This window comes from Palaemon carinicauda, chromosome 7, assembly GCF_036898095.1.
Source record: "Palaemon carinicauda isolate YSFRI2023 chromosome 7, ASM3689809v2, whole genome shotgun sequence".
Classification (NCBI taxonomy): domain Eukaryota; kingdom Metazoa; phylum Arthropoda; class Malacostraca; order Decapoda; family Palaemonidae; genus Palaemon; species Palaemon carinicauda.
Window position 1 is genome coordinate 163,360,464 of NC_090731.1, and position 21,242 is coordinate 163,381,705.

The window sequence follows — 21,242 nt, forward strand, 5'->3', positions numbered from 1 at the left end:
TGACCTTATAAATTTAATGATTTCCTGTTTCTACAAAAATTAATCCCTGCACGTGTTTAGGGGTATGGCTAACGGTATGTCTGATCATTTTTTGGTGGAAGGAAAATTAGTTGTAGCAAAAGAGTGGGGGAATAGAGTAGGTGGATGTAAAAGGGAGCTAGTGAGGGTTGAAGAGCTAATAAAACCGGGGGTAAAAAGTAAATATCAGGAAAGGTTGAAAATGGCATATGACGAGGTGAGAGTAAGAGAAACTGGTAATTTAGAGGAGGAGTGGAAGTTAGCAAAAGAAAATTTTGTTGGGATTGCAAGTGACGTATGTGGCAAGAAGGTTGTTGGAGGCAGCATGAGGAAGGGCAGTGAATGGTGGAATGAAGGAGTGAAAGTAAAAGTGGAAGAGAAAAAGAGGGCTTTTGAAGAATGGCTGCAGAGTAATAGTATAGAGAAGTATGAAAAATATAGAGAGAAAAAGGTGGAAGTAAAGCGCAAGGTACGTGAGGCAAAGAGGGCAGCTGACCTGAGGTGGGGTCAGGGACTGGGTCAGTCATATGAAGAGAATAAGAAGAAGTTTTGGAAAGAAGTGAAGAGAGTAAGGAAGGCCGGCGCAAGAATTGAAGAGACAGTGAAAGATGGAAATGGAAGGTTGTTAAAAGGAGAGGAGGCAAGGAAAAGGTGGGCGGAATATTTTGTAAGTTTGCTGAATGTTGAGGATGATAGGGAGGCAGATATAATTGCTGTTCCAGGTGTTGAGGTGCCAGTGATGGGAGATGAGAATGAGAGAGAGATTACAATAGAGGAAGTGAGGAGAGCACTAGATGAAACGAGAGTAGGAAAAGCATCGGGTATGGATGGTGTGAAAGCTGAGATGTTGAAGGAAGGGGGTGTGACTGTACTTGAATGGTTGGTGAGATTGTTTAACGTGTGTTTTGTGTTGTCAATGGTACCAGTAGATTGGGTCTGGGCATGTATTGTACCACTATATAAGGGTAAGGGAGATGTGCATGAGTGTTGTAATTCAAGAGGTATTAGTTTGTTGAGTGTAGTTGGAAAAGTGTATGGTAGAGTACTGATTAATAGGATTAAGGATAAAACAGAGAATGCAATCTTGGAAGTACAGGGTGGTTTTAGAAGAGGTAGGGGTTGTATGAATCAGATTTTTACAGTTAGGCAGATATGCGAGAAATATTTAGCAAAAGGTAAGGAGGTGTATGTTGCGTTTATGGATCTGGAGAAAGCATATGATAGAGTTGATAGGGAAGCAATGTGGAATGTGATGAGGTTATATGGAGTTGGTGGAAGGTTGTTGCAAGCAGTGAAAAGTATCTACAAAGGTAGTAAAGCATGTGTTAGAATAGGAAATGAAGTGAGCGATTGGTTTCCGGTGAGAGTGGGGCTGAGACAGGGATGTGTAATGTCGCCGTGGTTGTTTAACTTGTATGTTGATGGAGTGGTGAGAGAGGTGAATGCTCGAGTGCTTGGACGAGGATTAAAACTGGTAGGCGAGAATGATCATGAATGGGAGGTAAATCAGTTATTGTTTGCGGATGATACTGTACTGGTAGCAGACACAGAAGAGAAGCTTGACCGACTAGTGACAGAATTTGGAAGGGTGTGTGAGAGAAGGAAGTTGAGAGTTAATGTGGGTAAGAGTAAGGTTATGAGATGTACGAGAAGGGAAGGTGGTGCAAGGTTGAATGTCATGTTGAATGGAGAGTTACTTGAGGAGGTGGATCAGTTTAAGTACTTGGGGTCTGTTGTTGCAGCAAATGGTGGAGTGGAAGCAGATGTACGTCAGAGAGTCAATGAAGGTTGCAAAGTGTTGGGGGCAGTTAAGGGAGTAGTAAAAAATAGAGGGTTGGGCATGAATGTAAAGAGAGTTCTATATGAGAAAGTGATTGTACCAACTGTGATGTATGGATCGGAGTTGTGGGGAATGAAAGTGATGGAGAGACAGAAATTGAATGTGTTTGAGATGAAGTGTCTGAGGAGTATGGCTGGTGTATCTTGAGTAGATAGGGTTAGGAACGAAGTGGTGAGGGTGAGAACGGGTGTAAGAAATGAGTTAGCGGCTAGAGTGGATATGAATGTGTTGAGGTGGTTTGGCCATGTTGAGAGAATGGAAAATGGCTGTCTGCTAAAGAAGGTGATGAATGCAAGAGTTGATGGGAGAAGTACAAGAGGAAGGCCAAGGTTTGGGTGGATGGATGGTGTGAAGAAAGCTCTGGGTGATAGGAGGATAGATGTGAGAGAGGCAAGAGAGCGTGCTAGAAATAGGAATGAATGGCGAGCGATTGTGACGCAGTTCCGGTAGGCCCTGCTGCTTCCTCCGGTGCCTTAGATGACCGCGGAGGTAGCAGCAGTAGGGGACTCAGCAGTATGAAGCTTCATCTGTGGTGGAAATGTGGGAGGTTGGGCTGTGGCACCCTAGCAGTACCAGCTGAACTCGGCTGAGTCCCTGGTTAGGCTGGAGGAACGTAGAGAGTAGAGGTCCCCTTTTTTTTGTTTTGTTTCTTGTTGATGTCGGCTACCCCCCAAAATTGGGGGAAGTGCCTTTGGTATATGTATGTATATGTAAGTTTCATTACTGTACTCAACAATTAAAATGGTGGCCAGGAAGCTGTTCATAAACAAACACACACACACACAAACAGGGGGTAAAACAGAACATCCTTCCAACTTCGTTAACGGAGGTAAATATAAAGTAACAAAAACTAAACGAACAAGTTAATCAAAACCCAGTCAACAAACGTTAAGTAGTAGGTAGAGAGAGACAACGACAACTCTCTACAGAGCCAAAAGCAAAAGTGACGATAGAACACAGGTGTGTGCGTGTGTGTGTGAGTGGGGTACCCTGTACTACCTAGTAACCCGTTGGCTAACTAGCAGTGGGGTAGTTATACCTTGCTAAAAGTCTTGTGGCTAGTCTTCCAGCTTTGCCGAAAGTATATTCCGTAATAAAGAGCGAAAGGGTTTGAACAGTACTAGAGTCAGAGCAATTATGAGACTTAAGAGTGAAAAAATTATGCAAAAAAAAAAAAAAAAATATGCAGTATTTGCTCCTTAGTATAAAAAAAAGAAAAGAAAAAAAAATTAATAAAAGCAAACTGAAAGGTTGTGTGCATACCTTACCTTAAGCAGTCATCATATGAATTTTCTTTTGCTTTAGGTTGCAGTTTCACAAATATTTTTTCAGCCATTTTGCAAGTGTTTTTCAGGTCAGCACAATTTCTTTTCTATCTCAAATCTTGCTTATGAGGAGAGAATAACTCCAGGTTGAATATCTTACTTGTAGGTGTTGAAGTGTACATTACTTTGTTTAGCACATAGGGGAATACTGTAATTCAGAACCGCTGCATTGTTTGTTCAACTATTTGTTCATATGCCTGCAACTCTGAAAACGATTCTTATTCATTTTTCTTTTTATCATTCACTTTCTTAGCCACACCAAACCCTTTAGAGAATTATATTCACTAGAATGTTATTGAGCCCTTTCAAAATTCAATTTTGAGTCTTAATTGTGGTGATAATACTGCTGAACTCTCTCTCCTTTCTATCGTCATTCAGGTTTATTTTTCAACGCCCTCCTGTCAGAACACATTTGAATCCTTAAATTGTTGAGGTTTTCAATTTCTAGAAGCCTTTTCTGAAATTCAAGAAAACATATGAGCAATAAAGCACACTGAAATGACAAATTCGAAGATAATTTGTATTTTTCATAACCATACAAACCTTAGCTATTTACATTGGGGTTTACCTTTTAGCGCAGCTGAAATGGCGAGCCATTAGAATTTAACGAGGGTGTATTACCCCCGCGCTAGTTAGCGGGGGGTAGGGGAGTGGTAGCTAGCTACCCCTACCCCCCCTCCCACACAGGTGAGTGCTCACTTTCACTTAGAGGTAGGACTTGTCTTGGGGGACAGGGCTGGCGGGAAAATGTGTGTAAATAGCTAAGGTTTGTATGGTTAGGAAAAATACAAATTATCTTCGAATTTGTCATTTGTTCCGTAACCGAATTACAAACCACGCTATTTACATTGGGTGACTTACCCCTTAGGTAGGGTGGAAAGTCCCCAGCCATACTGGCTTTGGCTTTACCCGGGGACTCAGAATCCGAGTGAGTCGCACTCGAGAAAAGGAGTCCCTGCACCTCACAAGTTCCTTGCTCCGCAAGGAACCGTGTGACCTACATAAGCTTGTGTGTGAAGGAAGAAGTGTGACTCGTCCTAGGCAGTTGACCTGGAGTTCCAGAAGGAACTCTGGGTTAGGACGTTCCCAATACCACCTCGTCAGAGTATGGGAGACGCGACAGTATTGACTCAATACTCGGAACACAAGGAAGCATGGTTTACCTGCAGAGGTTCGAGGTCAGCTATGCAGAGACCAGGATGCTGCTTCCCGTAGAGGGGATGATGAAGAAAGAAATAAGGGCCAGACATACTTCTTTCGTTCATGCAGACTAAAACCTGATAACAATGCCCTCAACCTTCTGCTACCTATCCAAAAAGGAGCTTGAGGTTAGACCAGCTATTGTGTAGCCACCACAGAGCGATAGAAAACTTATCGGGACTACTGTGGGTCATGCCCTGCAGGTAGCGGGCTGCGAAGGTCATTAGACGCTTCCAGACTCCAGCTTGTAGCACCTGCGTCACAGAGTAGTATTACTCCAAGGCGAGGGACGTTGCGATGTATCCAACATCGTGCTGTAGGACGACGTGACGGGGGAGGGTCTGGAGACAGGTCGAGATGAATGTCCTTGAGTCCGAGCTGAAGAGGTATACTGGTGACTCTCCCCAGTGTCCTCCTTGTGCTCCCAAATCGGCTGCAACTGAGGACAAACTGCAGCTGTTCCCAAAGCTAACCTCTCGATTCCTTTACTGGCAAGAAAGAGAAGGTCTTGGGACATCAGATACAGAATGGAGACTCGAAATCTTGAAAGAATTGAACCGAAGGGCCGGGACCCCCAGATTCTGAGTCTAGCAAACAACTCAGGAGCGAACCTGAATGTTGCCTTCCCCTCTTCCTTAGAAAGGGCGGAGTCGTACGAGACCAAGAAGATTGCTTACACACTGGCCGCGACCAGAGTGAGCAGGAGACCCAAGACGGAATACAATCTGAGGCCTGTCATAAAGGGTCTTGAGAAGATCTCTTACGGGACTAAAAAGTCCGAACCATGCTCCAAGTTGGAGGTCTCCCTCCGACTAGGGCAGGGACGATCGTAGCTTCGCATGAGCGAGGAAAGATCCAGCGGGCAGGAAAAAGTTATTCCTTTAAGCCTGAAGGTCAGGGAAAGGCTGAGCAACAGGCTTCATTGCCGAGAGCGGAAAGGAGTTTCCTCCCGCCGAAAGGCAATAAGACCGTTATAGCTGGAGAAGAGGCCTCAAGGGAAGAGGTATATCTCCCATGGCACCAACCACCGAAGACTCTTCACCTTGCCTGGAAGACCCCTGCGGATGACTATCGCAGATGACACGACCTCCGTCCCGCGACTGTAGCGGGTTGTCTCTTCTTGAGGAGGAGGCGTAGTGTCTCCAGGCATGAAGCCGAAGCGACGCCCCGGTTCGTGAAAGATGTTGCAGAGTGTGGTTGTTTGAGTAGTCTGTGCCATGGGAGAAGCTCTCCCGGGAGTTCCGTCAGGGGAAGCAGAGGGTCCAGAAACCGTTCTGCGCATAGTCCCAGTGGAGCTCTCCCATTGGAAGGTTGACAGACAACCTGGTCTTGTTGAGACCCATTCTCCACAGACAAAAAGGAGGGAAGACGTAGGCGTCGAAGTTGTCCCACCATCACCGGAATGCATCTTGCCAGAGTCTCGGGGTCTGAGACTGGGGGGAAGAACAGCGGAAGCTTGAGGTTCCAAGCTGTCGCGATCAGGTCCCCCAGACCAGGACTTGCTGGTTACTCAAGGCCAAAGACCCCCAGGTACACTCTCTCTACGAGGCTCTGCTCGGATAGTCGGAGACAACATTCCTCTGCCTGGAATGAGAGAGCCGATGGTGGTATTGAGAGTATCTCAATCATCTCGGTATCTCTACTGCAAGATGTGAAGGTGTGAAAATGCGCCACCTGCTGGTTAGAACACGCCAGAATCATGAAGTCGGTGCGCACGGAGCGACTCGGCAGGAGCTGTAGGATCTGTAGAGGGGCCAGACTACGGCTCCTAAGCCTGCCTGAATGATGGAGAGGTATCCTTCAGGTCCTGACCATAGGCCTGGACCGGGACATGCCCCCCCCCCCCCCTTTTCTTTGACGAGTCCAAGAACAGCATCAAGAATGTGGGGAAAGGACGAAAATATCCACTCCCATCAAGAGGTTCCATAGGTCAACACCCATTGCAGGTCTAATAGTTCCGCTGGTCCCATAGGGGCCAGGAAGTCCGGTTAATCGTTGCCTGAAACCACCGGAACTTGGACTGCCCCACATGGAACTTATCCTGAGGCGACCGTTCGGACTATAGACGGGTCAATGAGGAAAGGAGAACTAGGAAACGTCCCAAGGTAGGGCTGAAAGCTCTGCTTGACTGAGAACAGGTACTGCGACTCTCCTCAGCCTTGCCACAGTCAACTGAAGGGAAGGCTCGGAGGATGTGGCAACAGAATCTGGCGTCCCCAGGTGGTCACCCATCCAAGTACAGACCAGAACCGACGTTGCTTAACCTCGCTGGACGGACGAGAACTGTAAGTTTACTTGTGAACGAAGGTTCTGGAGTGGGAGGTGAGACCTTCCGGACTCACCAGTGGTAGCTTATACACCCCCCCTGGAACCCCCCCAAGCGGCGGCGCGAGCCCCAAACCACGCCCCCTTGGGCGGAGTTACCAGGGACGAGCGGGTTGACTCGGCAATGGAAGTCACATTTTTGAAGTTGTAATAGAACAAAAAATAACACAGAAGTGGTTGAGCTTACCTTGGTAGTGCAAGTTATGAAGGAATTACTGTGAAGGTGCAAATTGTTGGACATAAAGGTCTTTTTACTAGTAAATTCAATCTTCTTGTGCTCTCCTGGTTGATATGAATATTGAAAGATTCCAGTTAGTTTGTTTTCTGTGGAATAATAGTGATTGTATGTGTGTGTTCTTGTATATAGCCTACTCTGTTGAATTATGAAGTTGTTAGAATATTCCCTCCTAAGTACTGTACATGGTCTCCTCGGCTCACGGGGGAAGGGTTGGAGGGTGACCCAGACTTTGAGTCCGGAAGGTCTCACCTCCCACTCCAGAACCTTCGTTCACAAGTAAACTTACAGTTCTGGAGAGGGAGGTCTCAACCTTCCGGACTCACCAGTGGTAGCTAGGCAGATGCTTCAGGGGGCTTGAAGATGAAGTCCAGCGACCACAGCATCGAAAGCTCCCTGTAAGCCGAGGAGAGCATGATTTCTTGTATAGATACTCCATTGTATAGCAGTCTTGATGAAGCTTGACCCCTTATAGAGTGAAAATTCGTTGACTGTTTAGTTGCATTTGGGTCGGCTCTGAAAATGCACTCCCTAAAAAGTTGTCTCATTTTTTGTAGAGACATTATCTTGAAGTGTTCATCTAGCCATATGTGGTCTTTCCTGTCTATGTTTCTTTCCATACAGACTTTGTTTGTGTATTCCAAATAGAAGTTCAATTGTCTGACTGGACATATTTTTGGTCTGTTGGGAAGCTTCCTAAAGCTGATCTCTATTGGCGTGTAGTTGTTCTTTTGGTTTTTGGCCATGAAGGAAGGGTGGTTCCGTAAGACAATGTGTTCTGGGGTGAAGGTGCTCCTGGAAATGCTAAGATTGTTAAATTGATTAGCTCTTAAAGGGCAAGCTAAGGCTACTAGGAACAAGGTTTTCTGTGTCAGTAGTAAGGTAGAGTTATCTCTCGTGGTGTTGAGAAATGAAATTACTTTGTCTAGATCCCAGCCAGGGAACTGGTGAGAATTTCTAGGTTTCCTTCTATTAACTCCCGATATCATTGCTTTGACATATTTGTCCTCTGCAAGACAGTAACCTGGGAAATAGCCTGACAAGATAGGACCTAAAGCTGCTCTGTAGCTCTTCAGGGTGTTGTAAGACAGACCCTTGTCTATAAGGTGATTGAAAAATAAAATAATTGCTAACAGGGGGAATTTGTTGTCTCTTCCATACTCCTTGTGAATGAAACTTTTAAAAATGTTGTATAGGTTTTCATACTTGTGCAAGGAGCTGTCCCTCAAGCTGACAGGAATTTTGGAGCAAACCTCAGGAGGAAAGACGTTAGGGAGCTGATCCTTTAAATTTTGAAGGCGATCAAAGTTGATTGGAGCTTTGCTGAGGGTGAGATACAATCCTTGAGAACTATCTGGTAGTCTTCGATCTTCACAATATATCATTTGTGCTGCTTCGCGACTGACTTCACTAATGGAATCCATGGTTCCGTCCCCTGCGATATGGTGCAGAAAAGCATATTATTATTGCATTCTTTATTGATTTTAAAAGCTACTTTGTGTAGTAAGAATCCTGGTGGAAAGGCATAGAGAGGTGTTGATCCCTTCCAGCTAATCGTAAGTGCATTATTGCTGATGGCTTTTTGGTTTGGAAGAGATGAACAAAACTTTTTGCACTTAGTATTGAAGCCATTTGAGAACAGATCTATTTCCGGGGTGAAATTGAAGTCAGAGCAGATTAAGGAGAATAGACTGTCACTGAGGGAAGTTTCTGTGTGAATGGAACCCAGATCCCTGGAAAGTGAGTCTGCGATGGTGTTACTTACTCCCCTGATCCATCTGGAATTTATCTGTATGTTGTGATCCTTCATGGTACTAAGTATTTTCCTGACTAGTTCATGGGCTAACTTGTTTCTGATACTACCCTGTTTCCTTATCCAACAATTAGTAACCTTTGAATCAACATGTATTAAGACTACCTTGTTGTATAACCTTGTGATGAAGTGTTCCAAAGAATAGAAGCAAGCTAATAACTCTCTTACATTGATGTGAAGAGAGGATTCTTCATTTGTCCAAGTTCCATTTATTGAGAGCATATTACCCGCTATTACTAATGCACCTCCCCAACCCTGGTTGGAAGCGTTAGTGAAAAGTTCTGCATCTATCTGTGGTTTTGGAATGTTAATCTCTCTGTACATTTGTCTCTATTCCCATGGCTTTAGGTATTTTTTGAAGGTGTGGGGAATGATTTTGTACCCTGAATTAAAATAACTGTGGTATCTGTGGAGATATTTAAGATGGAATCTTCCCAAGCTTGTATAGGATGCACTAAAATTTAAAGCTCCGATTAACATTTGATAGGAATGCAGGTCGGATTTAACAGAGTTGGAGAAAGCTTTGGCCAATTCGACACACTTCTCTATGTTTTTCCCACTGGGATTCATAGTTTTCTTAATCATATTGTAATGCACTCCTAAAAATTCAATTCTTTGAGTCGGTTCAATTGTAGATTTTTTAAGTGAGATATTCCATCCTAAGTCTGACAAGATCTTAATGACTAGCTGAATGTGATTTTTACATTTTACATAATCTTTTGCTAATATAAGAATGTCATCAAGATAATTGAATATTAAGATGTTATATGAAGTTCTAATATACTTGATCACTGTGTACATTATCTTTGAAAAAATATAAGGTGCTGTCTTTAGTCCAAAGGGTATCACAGTCCATTTGAACTTCCTTTTACCTAGTTTGAAGGTTAGAAATTTCTGGCTACTTGCATGTAATGGAATGTGCCAATAAGCATCTTTTAAATCTAGTTTGCAGGCCCAAGAGTTTAGATGTAGATAGGGAAATATAGTATTGGCCTTGAGCATGGTAAAAGAAGGTTTTTTAATCATGGTGTTGAGCACCTTCATGTCAAAGATTAGTCGTACTGTTCCATCTGGTTTGAATATGTTATTTTCATTAGTAAAATACATTTTTGAATATACTTACCCGGTGATCATATAGCTGTCAGCTCTGCTGCCCGACAGAAAAACCTAAGGACAAAATACGCCAGCGATCGCTATACAGGTGGGGGTGTACATCAACTGCGCCATCTGTCGAGCAGGTACTCAAGTACTCCATGTCAACACAGAACCAATTCTCCTCGGCCCACTGGGTCTCTATTGGGGAGGAAGGGAGGGTCCTTTAATCTATGATCACCAGGTAAGTATATTCAAAAATTTATTTTACTAATGAAAATAACATTTTTCAATATTAAACTTAGCCGGTGATCATATAGCTGATTCACACCCAGGGTGGTGGGTAGAGACCAGCATTACATGTTGACATTATTATGAGCTAAGTATTTTGTATTTCATTTTAGCAGTTATTCAAAATAACAAACATAAAATAAATAAGTACCTGGTAAGGAAGTCGACTTGAACAATTACTCTGCCTTTTTAAGTACGTCTTCCTTACTGAGCCTCGCGATCCTCATAGGATGCTGAGCGACTCCTAGGAGCTGAAGTATGAAGGGTTGCAACCCATACTAAAGGACCTCATCAAAACCTCTAATCTAGGCGCTTCTCAAGAAATGACTTTGACCACCCGCCAAATCAAGTAGGATGCGAAAGGCTTCTTAGCCTTCCGGACAACCCAAAAACAATAATAAAACATTTCAAGAGAAAGATTAAAAAAGGTTATGGAATTAGGGAATTGTAGTGGTTGAGCCCTCACCCACTACTGCACTCGTTGCTACGAATGGTCCCAGAGTGTAGCAGTTCTCGTAAAGAGACTGGACATTCTTAAGATAAAAAGACGCGAACACTGATTTGCTTTTCCAATAGGTTGCGTCGAATATACTTTGCAGAGATCTATTTTGTTTAAAGGCCACGGAAGTTGCGACAGCTCTAACTTCGTGTGTCCTTACCTTCAGCAAAGCTTGGTCTTCCTCATTCAGATGGGAATGAGCTTCTCGTATTAACAGTCTGATAAAATAGGATAAAGCATTCTTTGACATAGGCAAAGATGGATTCTTAACTGAACACCATAAAGCTTCAGACGGGCCTCGTAAAGGTTTTTAAATAGGACTTAAGAGCTCTTACAGGACATAAGACTCTTTCTAGTTCATTTCCAACCATACGATAAGTTTGGAATATCGAACGATATTGGTCAAGGCCGAGAAGGCAGCTCGTGTTTGGCTAGAAAACCAAGTTGTAGAACATGTAGCCGTTTCGGATGAGAATCCGATGTTCTTGCTGAAGGCATGAATCTCACTGACTCTTTTAGCTGTGGCTAAGCATATCAGGAAAAGAGTCTTAAAGGTGAGAACTTTCAGGGAGGCTGATTGTAGCGGTTCGAACCTGTCTGACATAAGGAATCTTAGTACCACGTCTAAATTCCAACCAGGTGTAACCAAACGACGCTCCTTCGTGGTCTCAAAAGACTTAAGGAGATCCTGTAGATCTTTATTGTTGGAAAGATCTAAGCCTCTGTGACGGAAGACTGATGCCAACGTGCTTCTGTAACCCTTGATAGTGGGAGCTGAAAGAGATCGTTCTTTCCTCAGATATAAGAGAAAGTCAGCTATTTGAGTTACAGAGGTACTGGTCGAGGATACGGATACTGACTTGAACCAGTTTCGGAAGATTTCCCACTTCGATTGGTAGACTCTAAGGGTGGATGTTCTCCTTGCTCTAGCAATCGCTCTGGTTGCCTCCTTCGAAAAGCCTCTAGCTCTCGAGAGTCTTTCGATAGTCTGAAGGCAGTCAGACGAAGAGCGTGGAGGCCTTGGTGTACCTTCTTTACGCGTGGCTGACGTAGAAGGTCCACCCTTAGGGGAAGTGTTCTGGGAACGTCTACTAGCCATCGAAGTACCTCGGTGAGCCATTCTCTCGCGGGCCAGAGGGAAGCAACTAGCGTCAACCTTGTCCCTTCGTGAGAGGCGAACTTCTGCAGTACCTTGTTGACAATCTTGAACGGAGGGAATGCATATAGATCTAGATGTGACCAATCTAGTAGAAAGGCATCTATATGAACTGCTGCTGGGTCCGGGATTGGTGAGCAAAATATTGGGAGCCTCTTGGTCATCGAGGTTGCGAAGAGATCTATGGTTGGCTGACCCCAGGTGGCCCAAAGTCTCTTGCATATATCCTTGTGGAGGGTCCATTCTGTTGGAATTATTTGTCCCTTCCGACTGAGACAATCTGCCATGACATTCAAGTTGCCTTGGATGAACCTCGTTACTAGTGAAATGTCTAGACCTTTTGACCAGGTGATGAGGTCCCTTGCGATCTCGTACCATGTCAGAGAGTAGGTCCCTCCTTGCTTGGAGATGTACGCCAAAGCCGTGGTGTTGTCCGAGTTCACCTCCACCACTTTGCCTTGAAGGAGAGACCTGAAGCTTTTCCAGGTCAGACGTACTGCCAGTAGCTTCTTGCAGTTGAAATGCATTGTCCTTTGACTCGAGTTCCATAATCCCGAGCATTCCCTACCGTCTAATGTCGCACCCCAGCCTACGTCCGATGCGTCCGAGAAGAGAACGTGGTTGGGAGTCTGGACAGTCAGGGGAAGACCCTCTCTAAGGTTGATATAGTCCTTTCACCAAGTCAGACCAGACTTTAACTTTCCGGAAACCGGGATCGAGACCGCTTCTAGCGTCTTGTCCTTTTTCCAGTGAAAAGCTAGATGGTATAGAAGAGGACGGAGGTGTAGTCTTCCTAGTGACACAAATTGATCCACGGATGACAGTGTCCTTACCAGACTCATCCACAGCCTGACTGGGCAGCGTTCCTTCTTCAGCATCTTCTGGATGGATAGCAGGGCCGGGGGTTGATCGTCTTGTTCAGCAACGTCCTCATCAGAGGGTTCCTCATCCGAAACTGATGAGGAAACGGCAACGGAGTGGGCAACGTCTGACTCGCTGAATCCGGTCGCACTGGTGGATGCGTGACGGAGCCGGACGCAATATCATGGTACTGCTGCACAGTCTGTGAACTGTCAACAACCATGGGTGCGCGAGGAAGTACAGCGTCAACCCGAAACTGTCTAGACTGTCTGGGTTGTGCAGTCAACACCCTACCGGGTTGCTGAGGTTGACGCACTGCGTCACAACAAGTCACCTCTGCTGGTTGTTGAACGTCTTCCTAGTGAAACACTGAACGTCAACAACCACCTCCGAGCGTCGCTTAACGTCAACGTGCGACTGGCAACCCACACTGGGTCGCATCGGTGGAGGAACCACCTCAACTGGCAGACGCGAGTAGGAAACCTCAGCGTCAACAGGGCGCACAACCAACCGGTTGGAAGGTTGTTGGCCAGAAGGTTCTTCTCCGTATTTAAGTCCTCTATCAAGGACACAAGCTTGGACTGCATGTCTTGCAGCAAAGCCCATTTAGGGTCTACGGGAGCAGGTGTGGCAACAGACGGGGTTAGCGACTGAGGCGGAACCATTTACCATCCCTGGAAGCCTTGTTATGTGTGACATAATAGTACAGCAAAACTTCAAAGGCTCGACAAAAGTTGAGAAGTTGACCTGTAAACAACTTGGAGCGTCTCCTGGCTAGGCGCCAGGGCGAGTCTACCAGAATTGAGAAGTCTACCTGGGCAGAGGCATGAACTCCCAAGGCGAGAACTTCTCTCGTGTCCTATCAGACTCTCGCTCTATAAGCCAGTTTAAAAGAAGGGAAATCAAAGGCTGTATCCCTAAAACTCCTCCTGGTGCAAAAACCAGTCGCCTAGCCAACGTAACGCTCTCTAGGAGAGCGAGAGAGCACTAGCTTAACAACAACGGCTTCGAAGTAGCTAGGCCTAGTGTAAGTACTGACGTTAGGCGAACGAGGAGCAGCAGTTACAAGATCCGGACGAAGATCCTTAAAAAATCATCATGATTTAATTAAAGTCCATAGGAGGCTAAGCAGCTTAAGGCTCCTCTCCAAATGACAGAGTCCTCAAAGGAATATCAGTAGGAGGGAGAACAGCACTTTCTCATCTACAGGAACCTTGTCCGAGAAAAGCTGGGTTATCTCAGTGAGGGTCTCACTGGTGCATTAGCAGCAGACCAGAAGGCAACGTTATGTAACTGCTTGACAGTCTGTGAACTGTCAAAAACTGAACTGTCAACCACAACAGGTGCGTGAGGACATACAGCACTGGTGCATTAGAAGCAGACCAGAAGGCAACGTCATGTAACTGCTTGACAGTCTGTGAGCTGGCAACAACCATAGCTGTGTGGGGAAGCCTCTACTCCTGACTGACTAGTCTGCTGCGGGCGAGTAGCGGTAACCACAGTGGGTTGCGGAGGTTGAAGCACAGCGTCAAAACAAAGCAACTTAACTCCACCCTCCTGTTGTTGTGGTAACTCGCGAACGTCAACGGAGGGTAGCGAACGTCAACGGAGGGTAGCGTGCGTCTGTGAACGTCAACGTGCGGCTGGCAGGGTACACTGCGCATGGTGGTGGAACTCTCACAGGCGGGGTGCGGGAGCAGGTAGCGTCAGCGTCTACTGTACGCACAACCGTGGTTGGTTGTAGGCTAACGGGTGCAGCGTCAACCTTCTCCGCACGATACTCCTGCATAAAAGATGCTAACTGTGTCTGCATAGACTGTAGCAAAGACCACTTAGGGTCTACAGCAGCAGGTGCGGAAACAGACGGTGTTACTGCCTGTTGCGGTACCGCTTTGCCTCTCTTAGGAGGTGTGCAGTCATCGGAAGACTGCAGCGAGTCCGAACTGACCCAGTGGCTACACCTGGGCCATTGGACTTGCGCGGAAGGGACTGACTTGCGCTTAATAAGCTGCGAGACCTTGGTCCAAGGTTTCTTACGAGAAACCTCTTCCGCAGACGAGAAGTAAATGGGCTCTCTCGTCTTTGTGTGGGTGGGGCGATCTTGGGTAGATACGCCCGAAACCACGGAGGGAAAAACGTCTGTTCGTTGATCATGGCCTGACGAACCCATAAGTCGTTCGACATTACTTCTCCCCTGGGCTTGGGAGCTTGCAAGAGGTCCCGGACTAGGTGAACGACAGGCACGAACAGACGAACCCTCGGACGCAACACTGTAACACTTTGCGCATATCACTTTATCACTTCGATTTTCTGTTTTGCACTTATTTCACTGAAATCGAAACTTTTACTGATTTCTACCTGAAACACGCAATCCTACCCTTCATTAAAAGGTAGTAATTGCGAAAACAGTCGTATAATGCAACAGAAAACATATATAAAGATAAAGAATTCAGTGGCTGGGAAAGAGACTAAACACTAGTTCAAATAAACTACGTTTACAATCTCTCACCGCACATAGCCTGGGGGCAAGAATAAAACCCTAGAAACGTTTTACCTTCTTCCCCTTACAGCGACTAGGGAGGAGAGTAACACGAGAACAACGTTACCCGCTTGAACGGAACGTTTTTTTCTCCTCTCTCTCCCTCCGTCTCTATCTCTCTCTCTCTTTCTCTCTTGATATCGCACCTGAGAGAAGAGCCCAATTATATATCGTCAAAACATGTTATTTAGCTAAAGGAAAAAAACTGAAAGGTTTTCCAAATAAAAAGTTCCTTTAATTTAGAATTTAAACCATTTAAGCTAAGAAAGAATGAACGAAACGTTAGAATCGGTTTACTCTTACTGCAAAGTGAAACCGTGATACACTCTCTCTCTATCGTAACGATAGAGCGCATGTTGAACGTCCTGAACGTCAACAACTGCGGTCTAAAAAACTAAACGTTAGTTCATCTTTGAAAACAGTACGAGACTATCAAAGAAATTCTTTCATAAAACATTAAATTTAAAAAGTCTTAAATTCTTTAAAGGCTAAATACGATAGAACGGGCTCAACGTTGATTAACTTCGGTTCCAAGTTAGGACCGCCTACTATCAGGAAAGGTCGCATATAAACAAAACATAAAAATTTATTTTTATATGTTTATAATAAATGGAAAGTTAATCTAAGAGGCCTAATAAAGGCGGAGAGATATAAAATATATAGATCTATAACGTATTAAGCAAAATTACTAAAAACCTAAACACACTTCCGTCTAAGGGAAGGGTCGGCCATTTAAAAGTGAAAGAGAGTCCATACTCTCTTTGTCACCATAATTAAATCTATCCAAAACGAGTTCAAGTTTTGAGATGAAGATAAAACCCCTGCATAGCGAAAGCTCAAAACTGGAATAGTGTACTTCACCAAATAGTTGTGAAAACAAATCCAGTTAGTAACAGCGTATTTAGTAGGTCTTGCCAGTGGCACGACAGAGAGAAAATTGGTTCTGTGTTGACATGGAGTACTTGAGTACCTGCTCGACAGATGGCGCAGTTGATGTACACCACCACCTGTATAGCGATCGCTGGCGTATTTTGTCCTTAGGTTTTTCTGTCGGGCAGCAGAGCTGACAGCTATATGATCACCGGCTAAGTTTAATATTGAAAATTATAAAATATGTGGTTGGAGTAGTAAAAGGAAGTTCTGGGGATCTGCTCTATGACACCTAGTTTTAGCAGTCTGTCACATTCACTTTCCAATATTTTACGCTTGTTAATTGAATAAAATCTATCTTTACCTGTTCTTTTTAATGACCTCTGGGCTTTAAGTTTATTATTAAACGGAATTCTCACCCCTTCATTGATAATTTTACAAGCAAAAGAGGCATTAGGAAGCTTTCTCCAACTATCAATATTCATCAATAATGACTTACCTATCCTATTCTCTGGGGGGCTCTGGGAGGAGTTATTCATTGGTTTTGAGGCCAAAGGCAAGGTCTCTTTACTTCTATCTTGATTTATAGCATTTGGCCCAATGTCATGATGGTCTGGAGCGGAGCAAAGCTCGTTATTATCTGGTGCTGAGCAAAGCTCATTAACCACTGGTGCTGAGCAAAGCTCGTTATTAACTGGTGCTGAGCAAAGCTCGTTATTAACTGGTGCTGAGCAAAGCTCATTATTAACTGGTGCACAGTAAACATCGTTATCAACTGGTGCATAGAATACTGGTACTGAAAAAATCTCTCTTTGAACTGGTGCGGAGCATGGCTCAATTTCTAGGGTCTTTCTTTTCTCTGGCTCCTGAACTATTAGCTTGTCCATTTTGTGACCTCCCCCCCCCCTGTACCCACCTCGCCTATTACCTCTTCTAAGCGGCTGAGACTTGAATCTAAAGTTAGGGTTACCTTTGAGGAAACTGAACCTTCTTCCCTGAAATCTGCCCCCGAAGTTGAATTTCCTACCCCTGAAGTTTGCTGCCCCTCCTCTGAGGAGGGGACCTTTGTGAAAGCAGGCAGCAATGGCTGATTTTTGGTCTTCAGTTAAATTCCAAACTTCTTTAATGTCTGCTTTGATTATAAGATCTCTTATTTCTTCCTTGAGGTATCTAGGAAGTGCTCTGCTTCTGAAATTTCTTGTCAAATTTTGTATGAGGTCTATGCTCCTCCTTAGGGGACCAATAATAATTTTGGACAAAAAATCAATGTCATTTACTTTGGAGGGGTATACAATGTGTGCCAGTGCTGCATGCCCTTGAAAGGCAGAAATACTCATTTTAATATTTTCAATGTCATAAAAAAATTTTCTCTTATAACTGTCATCAAATACCTTACCTTCAGGCCAGAAATTCAACTTTGGAGTATTAATTAATTTAAAAAAGTCTGAGAACTCCTTATTTTGACTACTAACAAAGAATTTATCCCGGTTATCACTATGCCCTTCACTGAAAGTTAATGCTACTAGTGAATTATTCAATTGAATTTTCCCTTCTCTATGAAAAGATGGTTCAGCTTTGAAATTGGTGGAAATATATGAAGGAATGGGTTTATTGAAGGTAAGAAGGTTGAAATCTTCGTAATCACTTTCATCTCCATTATTATAAAAGGAAAAGAGGTCTAAATTTGCACTTTCAGGTAATTCAGGTGATCGTCTTGAGCGCTTAGTAGGAGGGGGAGCCTCATTCTTCTTAGCAGGTGAACCACTTCTGCCGAGATGAATGTTTAATATCAGTGATTTATTTACCATAGATTAATTGAAATTTTGTTCAACAGGTATAGTAAATATGGACAGCAGCGGACCTAGAAGGCTGAAGTCAGGCAATGGGGTTCACGACTCAAATAGCCCTCTTAGGTTAATTCAGTGCCATATTTAAGTGAATGATAAGTTTAAATCTGTTATTATTAATAAACTAGACCTGCCTATGTAACCCTTATCAGATAGCCCCCCAGGGCCTAGGCTAGTGTCGATAGGTTTAAAGCGAGAAATGTAAGCTCGAACTTACCTGTGGTCTAGCCTACTGCCTATTAAGTTGCGTGCTTTTGATGTGTCAGGCAAGCAATTTGTTTTGAGTGCTTAATTATAATTTTGTAACATAAAAATTGGAGTATTTGGTTTGTTTATACCAATTAATCGTGTAGTAATCATGCACATGCTTTGCTTAAGCTACTTACGCTATGTTCGGAAGTGCCTGCTCTAAGCATTCAAATCATAACAAGCTTACGTATGGGGGCCGCCATTTGCATTTGTGACGTCATTAGTCTAAATCAGCTGCTTTCCATATGACGTTTTCGTTGTAAACAGAATTTAAAACCTTACCTTTTCTGGATGATTTGCATAAGAGTTTGATTCTGTTGTAGTAACATATTTACGATATCAGAATTAGAAGGCATATCACTATCTGCAGTCGATTGTGTGCGTTTTTCGTTACTGATTACGTTCTCCTCTCCGCTGGAGTCTTCGCTAAGCCGGTGCACCTCCGCGGAGGTAAGAATTTGCCTAGACATAATTAAGCCGTGGGCTGAGATATTACTCTGGTTGCTGAGTGCAGAATAATGAAAATCAGCAAATGTTGGGAGCAGCGGGAGGGAAAAAGAGGAGAACGTTCTGTGCCGAAGTCAACTTCAGAAATGTGACTTCCATTGCCGAGTCAACCCGCTCGTCCCTGGTAACTCCGCCCAAGGGGGCGTGGTTTGGGGCTCGCGCCGCCGCTTGGGGGGGTTCCAGGGGGGGGTGTATAAGCTACCACTGGTGAGTCCGGAAGGTTGAGACCTCCCTCTCCAGAAGCGGGGTTTCCAACGTGGTAAGGCCGTTGACTCAATATCACGGCCAGATACTCCAGATGTTGAGGCAGAAGAAGAGAAGGCTCCTAGCAAAATACCATGAACCCACACTCATGTTAAGCATCCGGAAGCTTGTCCCGGCGCTGAAGAAGGTCGAACCCGAGCCTACCGGAGTTGACCAGCCCACCAAAAAGCGAAGGAGGCGGAAGCCTGCACCTGAGCGGTCATGAGGAAAGCAGGGAGAGTTCTCTGGGGAAAAAAACCTGCGATGCCACGGCAGGATCGCCACACTGCATCATAAGCAGGAATACCTGCAGTCTATGCTGAATTCCACGAGCTCCCTGGAAGATGGATGGAATGGAAACTGAAAGTACCCGTCCTTCCGATCCAGGGTTTAAGGAGTGCTGTCGCCTCGTTACCAGTCTGATCGATTCTGCAGTTCCACGCTGGCTGAAGTTTGTTCGACAAACTTCATCAGGGCTGAGAGGTCGACTACGGAACTCCCGTCTCAGATACTTCCTTACAAGAAAGGATCGACTGAAGAAGCCGGGGGTGAAGCCGTCGATGATCCTATGGAGGACCTTCGCCTAAGGTATGGATCATTCTGCCCAAACGGGCAACTCTTGCCGACGCTATGGCATAGAGGTTCAGAGACACTGAATTTGCTGACAGAGACAGCAGGCGCGATATCCTTGGCTGATCACAGAGATCGTACGGGAATGGGCATCGGGAAGCTGTCATCCGGATGAGTAACCTTAAGCATACTCCCAGCGTGAAACCTGCAATCGTAGAGTTCGTGAACTCTGCCGCTCCCTTTAGGACTATGCCCCCCCCCCCGGGGGAGCCTCCCGTGCCATCTGTTCCTGACAGGAGGAAACTGCAATTGGACACCTTGTCTCAATTGTCGTAGCCGATAACTTAGGCCGACGTGGTTGAAAGAAAAAGGCGCTGGAGCCCTGCAGAGTCTGGAAGAAAGCACCTTGGAGGAGTGAAAACGGAAGTCGACTTCCTCCGCACAGCCGCTGTCTAAGACTCTGTCCTTGGGCACAAACAAACTCTTCTCAAGGATGGCCCTAGCTCTGGCACTCTTCAGACCCCGAGACCAGGGCAGAGCCGCACTGGACTTCGGGGCCTTCCGAACGTCAAACACTTCATCCAAGATCGTGTCTTTGCCTTCACGGGGGGCGATGACTGGATCCATAAGCCCGTTAAGTTGCCTTATCAGGCTTAGGACCTGCCAGAAGGCATGTTCCGATTCCTGCTGTTCCCCTCCCTGCGGGCTGGCAGCTAAGTCTCCTGCACCAGGGATCTCTTCCTGGGGTGAAACGTGGACATTCCCCCGGGTAGTCGTGGGTTCCTGGCGAATTCTTGAGGAGGATTTCGGGACGGTCTTGGAGTCCTTGGATTCCCTCCTGGGAGGGATACAGGATCCCAACAAAGAGATTCGAGGGGCCCCTTCCTCACGAGATGATTCTCCTCCATGAAGCGAAGTCTCCCCCCTTGGTGCCAAGGGGAAGACTACCGCCCCACTGGACTCACCTGAGGATGGAAAGGCCTCGTCCACGGGAGAAGGCGAAAGTCCTCGAGCAGGAGAAGGGGCCTTCGCGACCGACCTCCTGGGAACCAACTTCGCCCTGGGGGAAGTCACCACGAAGTCCACTCCTCTCTTTCTCTTCAGCGTAGGAGAGACAGCCGTTGGTTTGTTACCCTGGTCGGCGAGTGCTGGTTTCATAACCCTCACTAATGCCTGCGCCAGAGGACCAAACCAAGTCTGTTGCTCCCAGGACACAGAGTCCGAAATCCTCGCTAAAGGGAAAGGGATCGGGCGATCCTTTGGAGTGGACACCACAGTACCAGCCTGAAAAGAAGGTGGGGAAGAATGATGTACTAGCCTCCCCTCAGTAGTATCCTTGTCCTGCACGACCAACCTGTGTTTGGGTGGAGGCGATCCCGAGCGTTGTCTAGGAACACGCGTTCCTGCTGCTACCCCCGGCTGCGGAATTCGCCGCGAACGATGGTCGCTGAATGGTCGCGCGGGCGAGTGATCGCGCGGGAGCACGGGCAAGCGATTGCGCGGGCGCGCAGGAGAGCGGTCGCGCGGGCGCGCAGGCGAGTGGGCGCGAGGGTGGGCAGGTGAATGAGCGCGTGTCCGAGGCGGCAACGCAAGCGTTGGCGCAATGGCGAGGCAACGCGCTGCCGCGTGGTTGAGGAAGACCGCTGGCGATGTGGATCAACAGGAGATCGGTGGTGAGCTGGTGAGCGCTGACGCGCAGGTAGGCGATGGCGCATTGTGGCATAGTGACGCGTTGGCGAGCGATAGCGAGCAGCATGCGCCA

General features: G+C 45.8%; 1 long non-coding RNA gene across 2 annotated transcripts in view; it reads right to left on the bottom strand.

The window, feature by feature from the left end:
- LOC137644118 (uncharacterized) overlaps positions 1-21,242 on the bottom strand; it is a 98,758-nt gene that overhangs the window by 58,581 nt on the left and 18,935 nt on the right. For both annotated transcript variants that reach the window (XR_011045135.1, XR_011045134.1), the window contains exon 2: positions 3,127-3,640. This is a non-coding gene — a long non-coding RNA (uncharacterized lncRNA). The remainder of the gene's footprint in view (positions 1-3,126; positions 3,641-21,242) is intronic.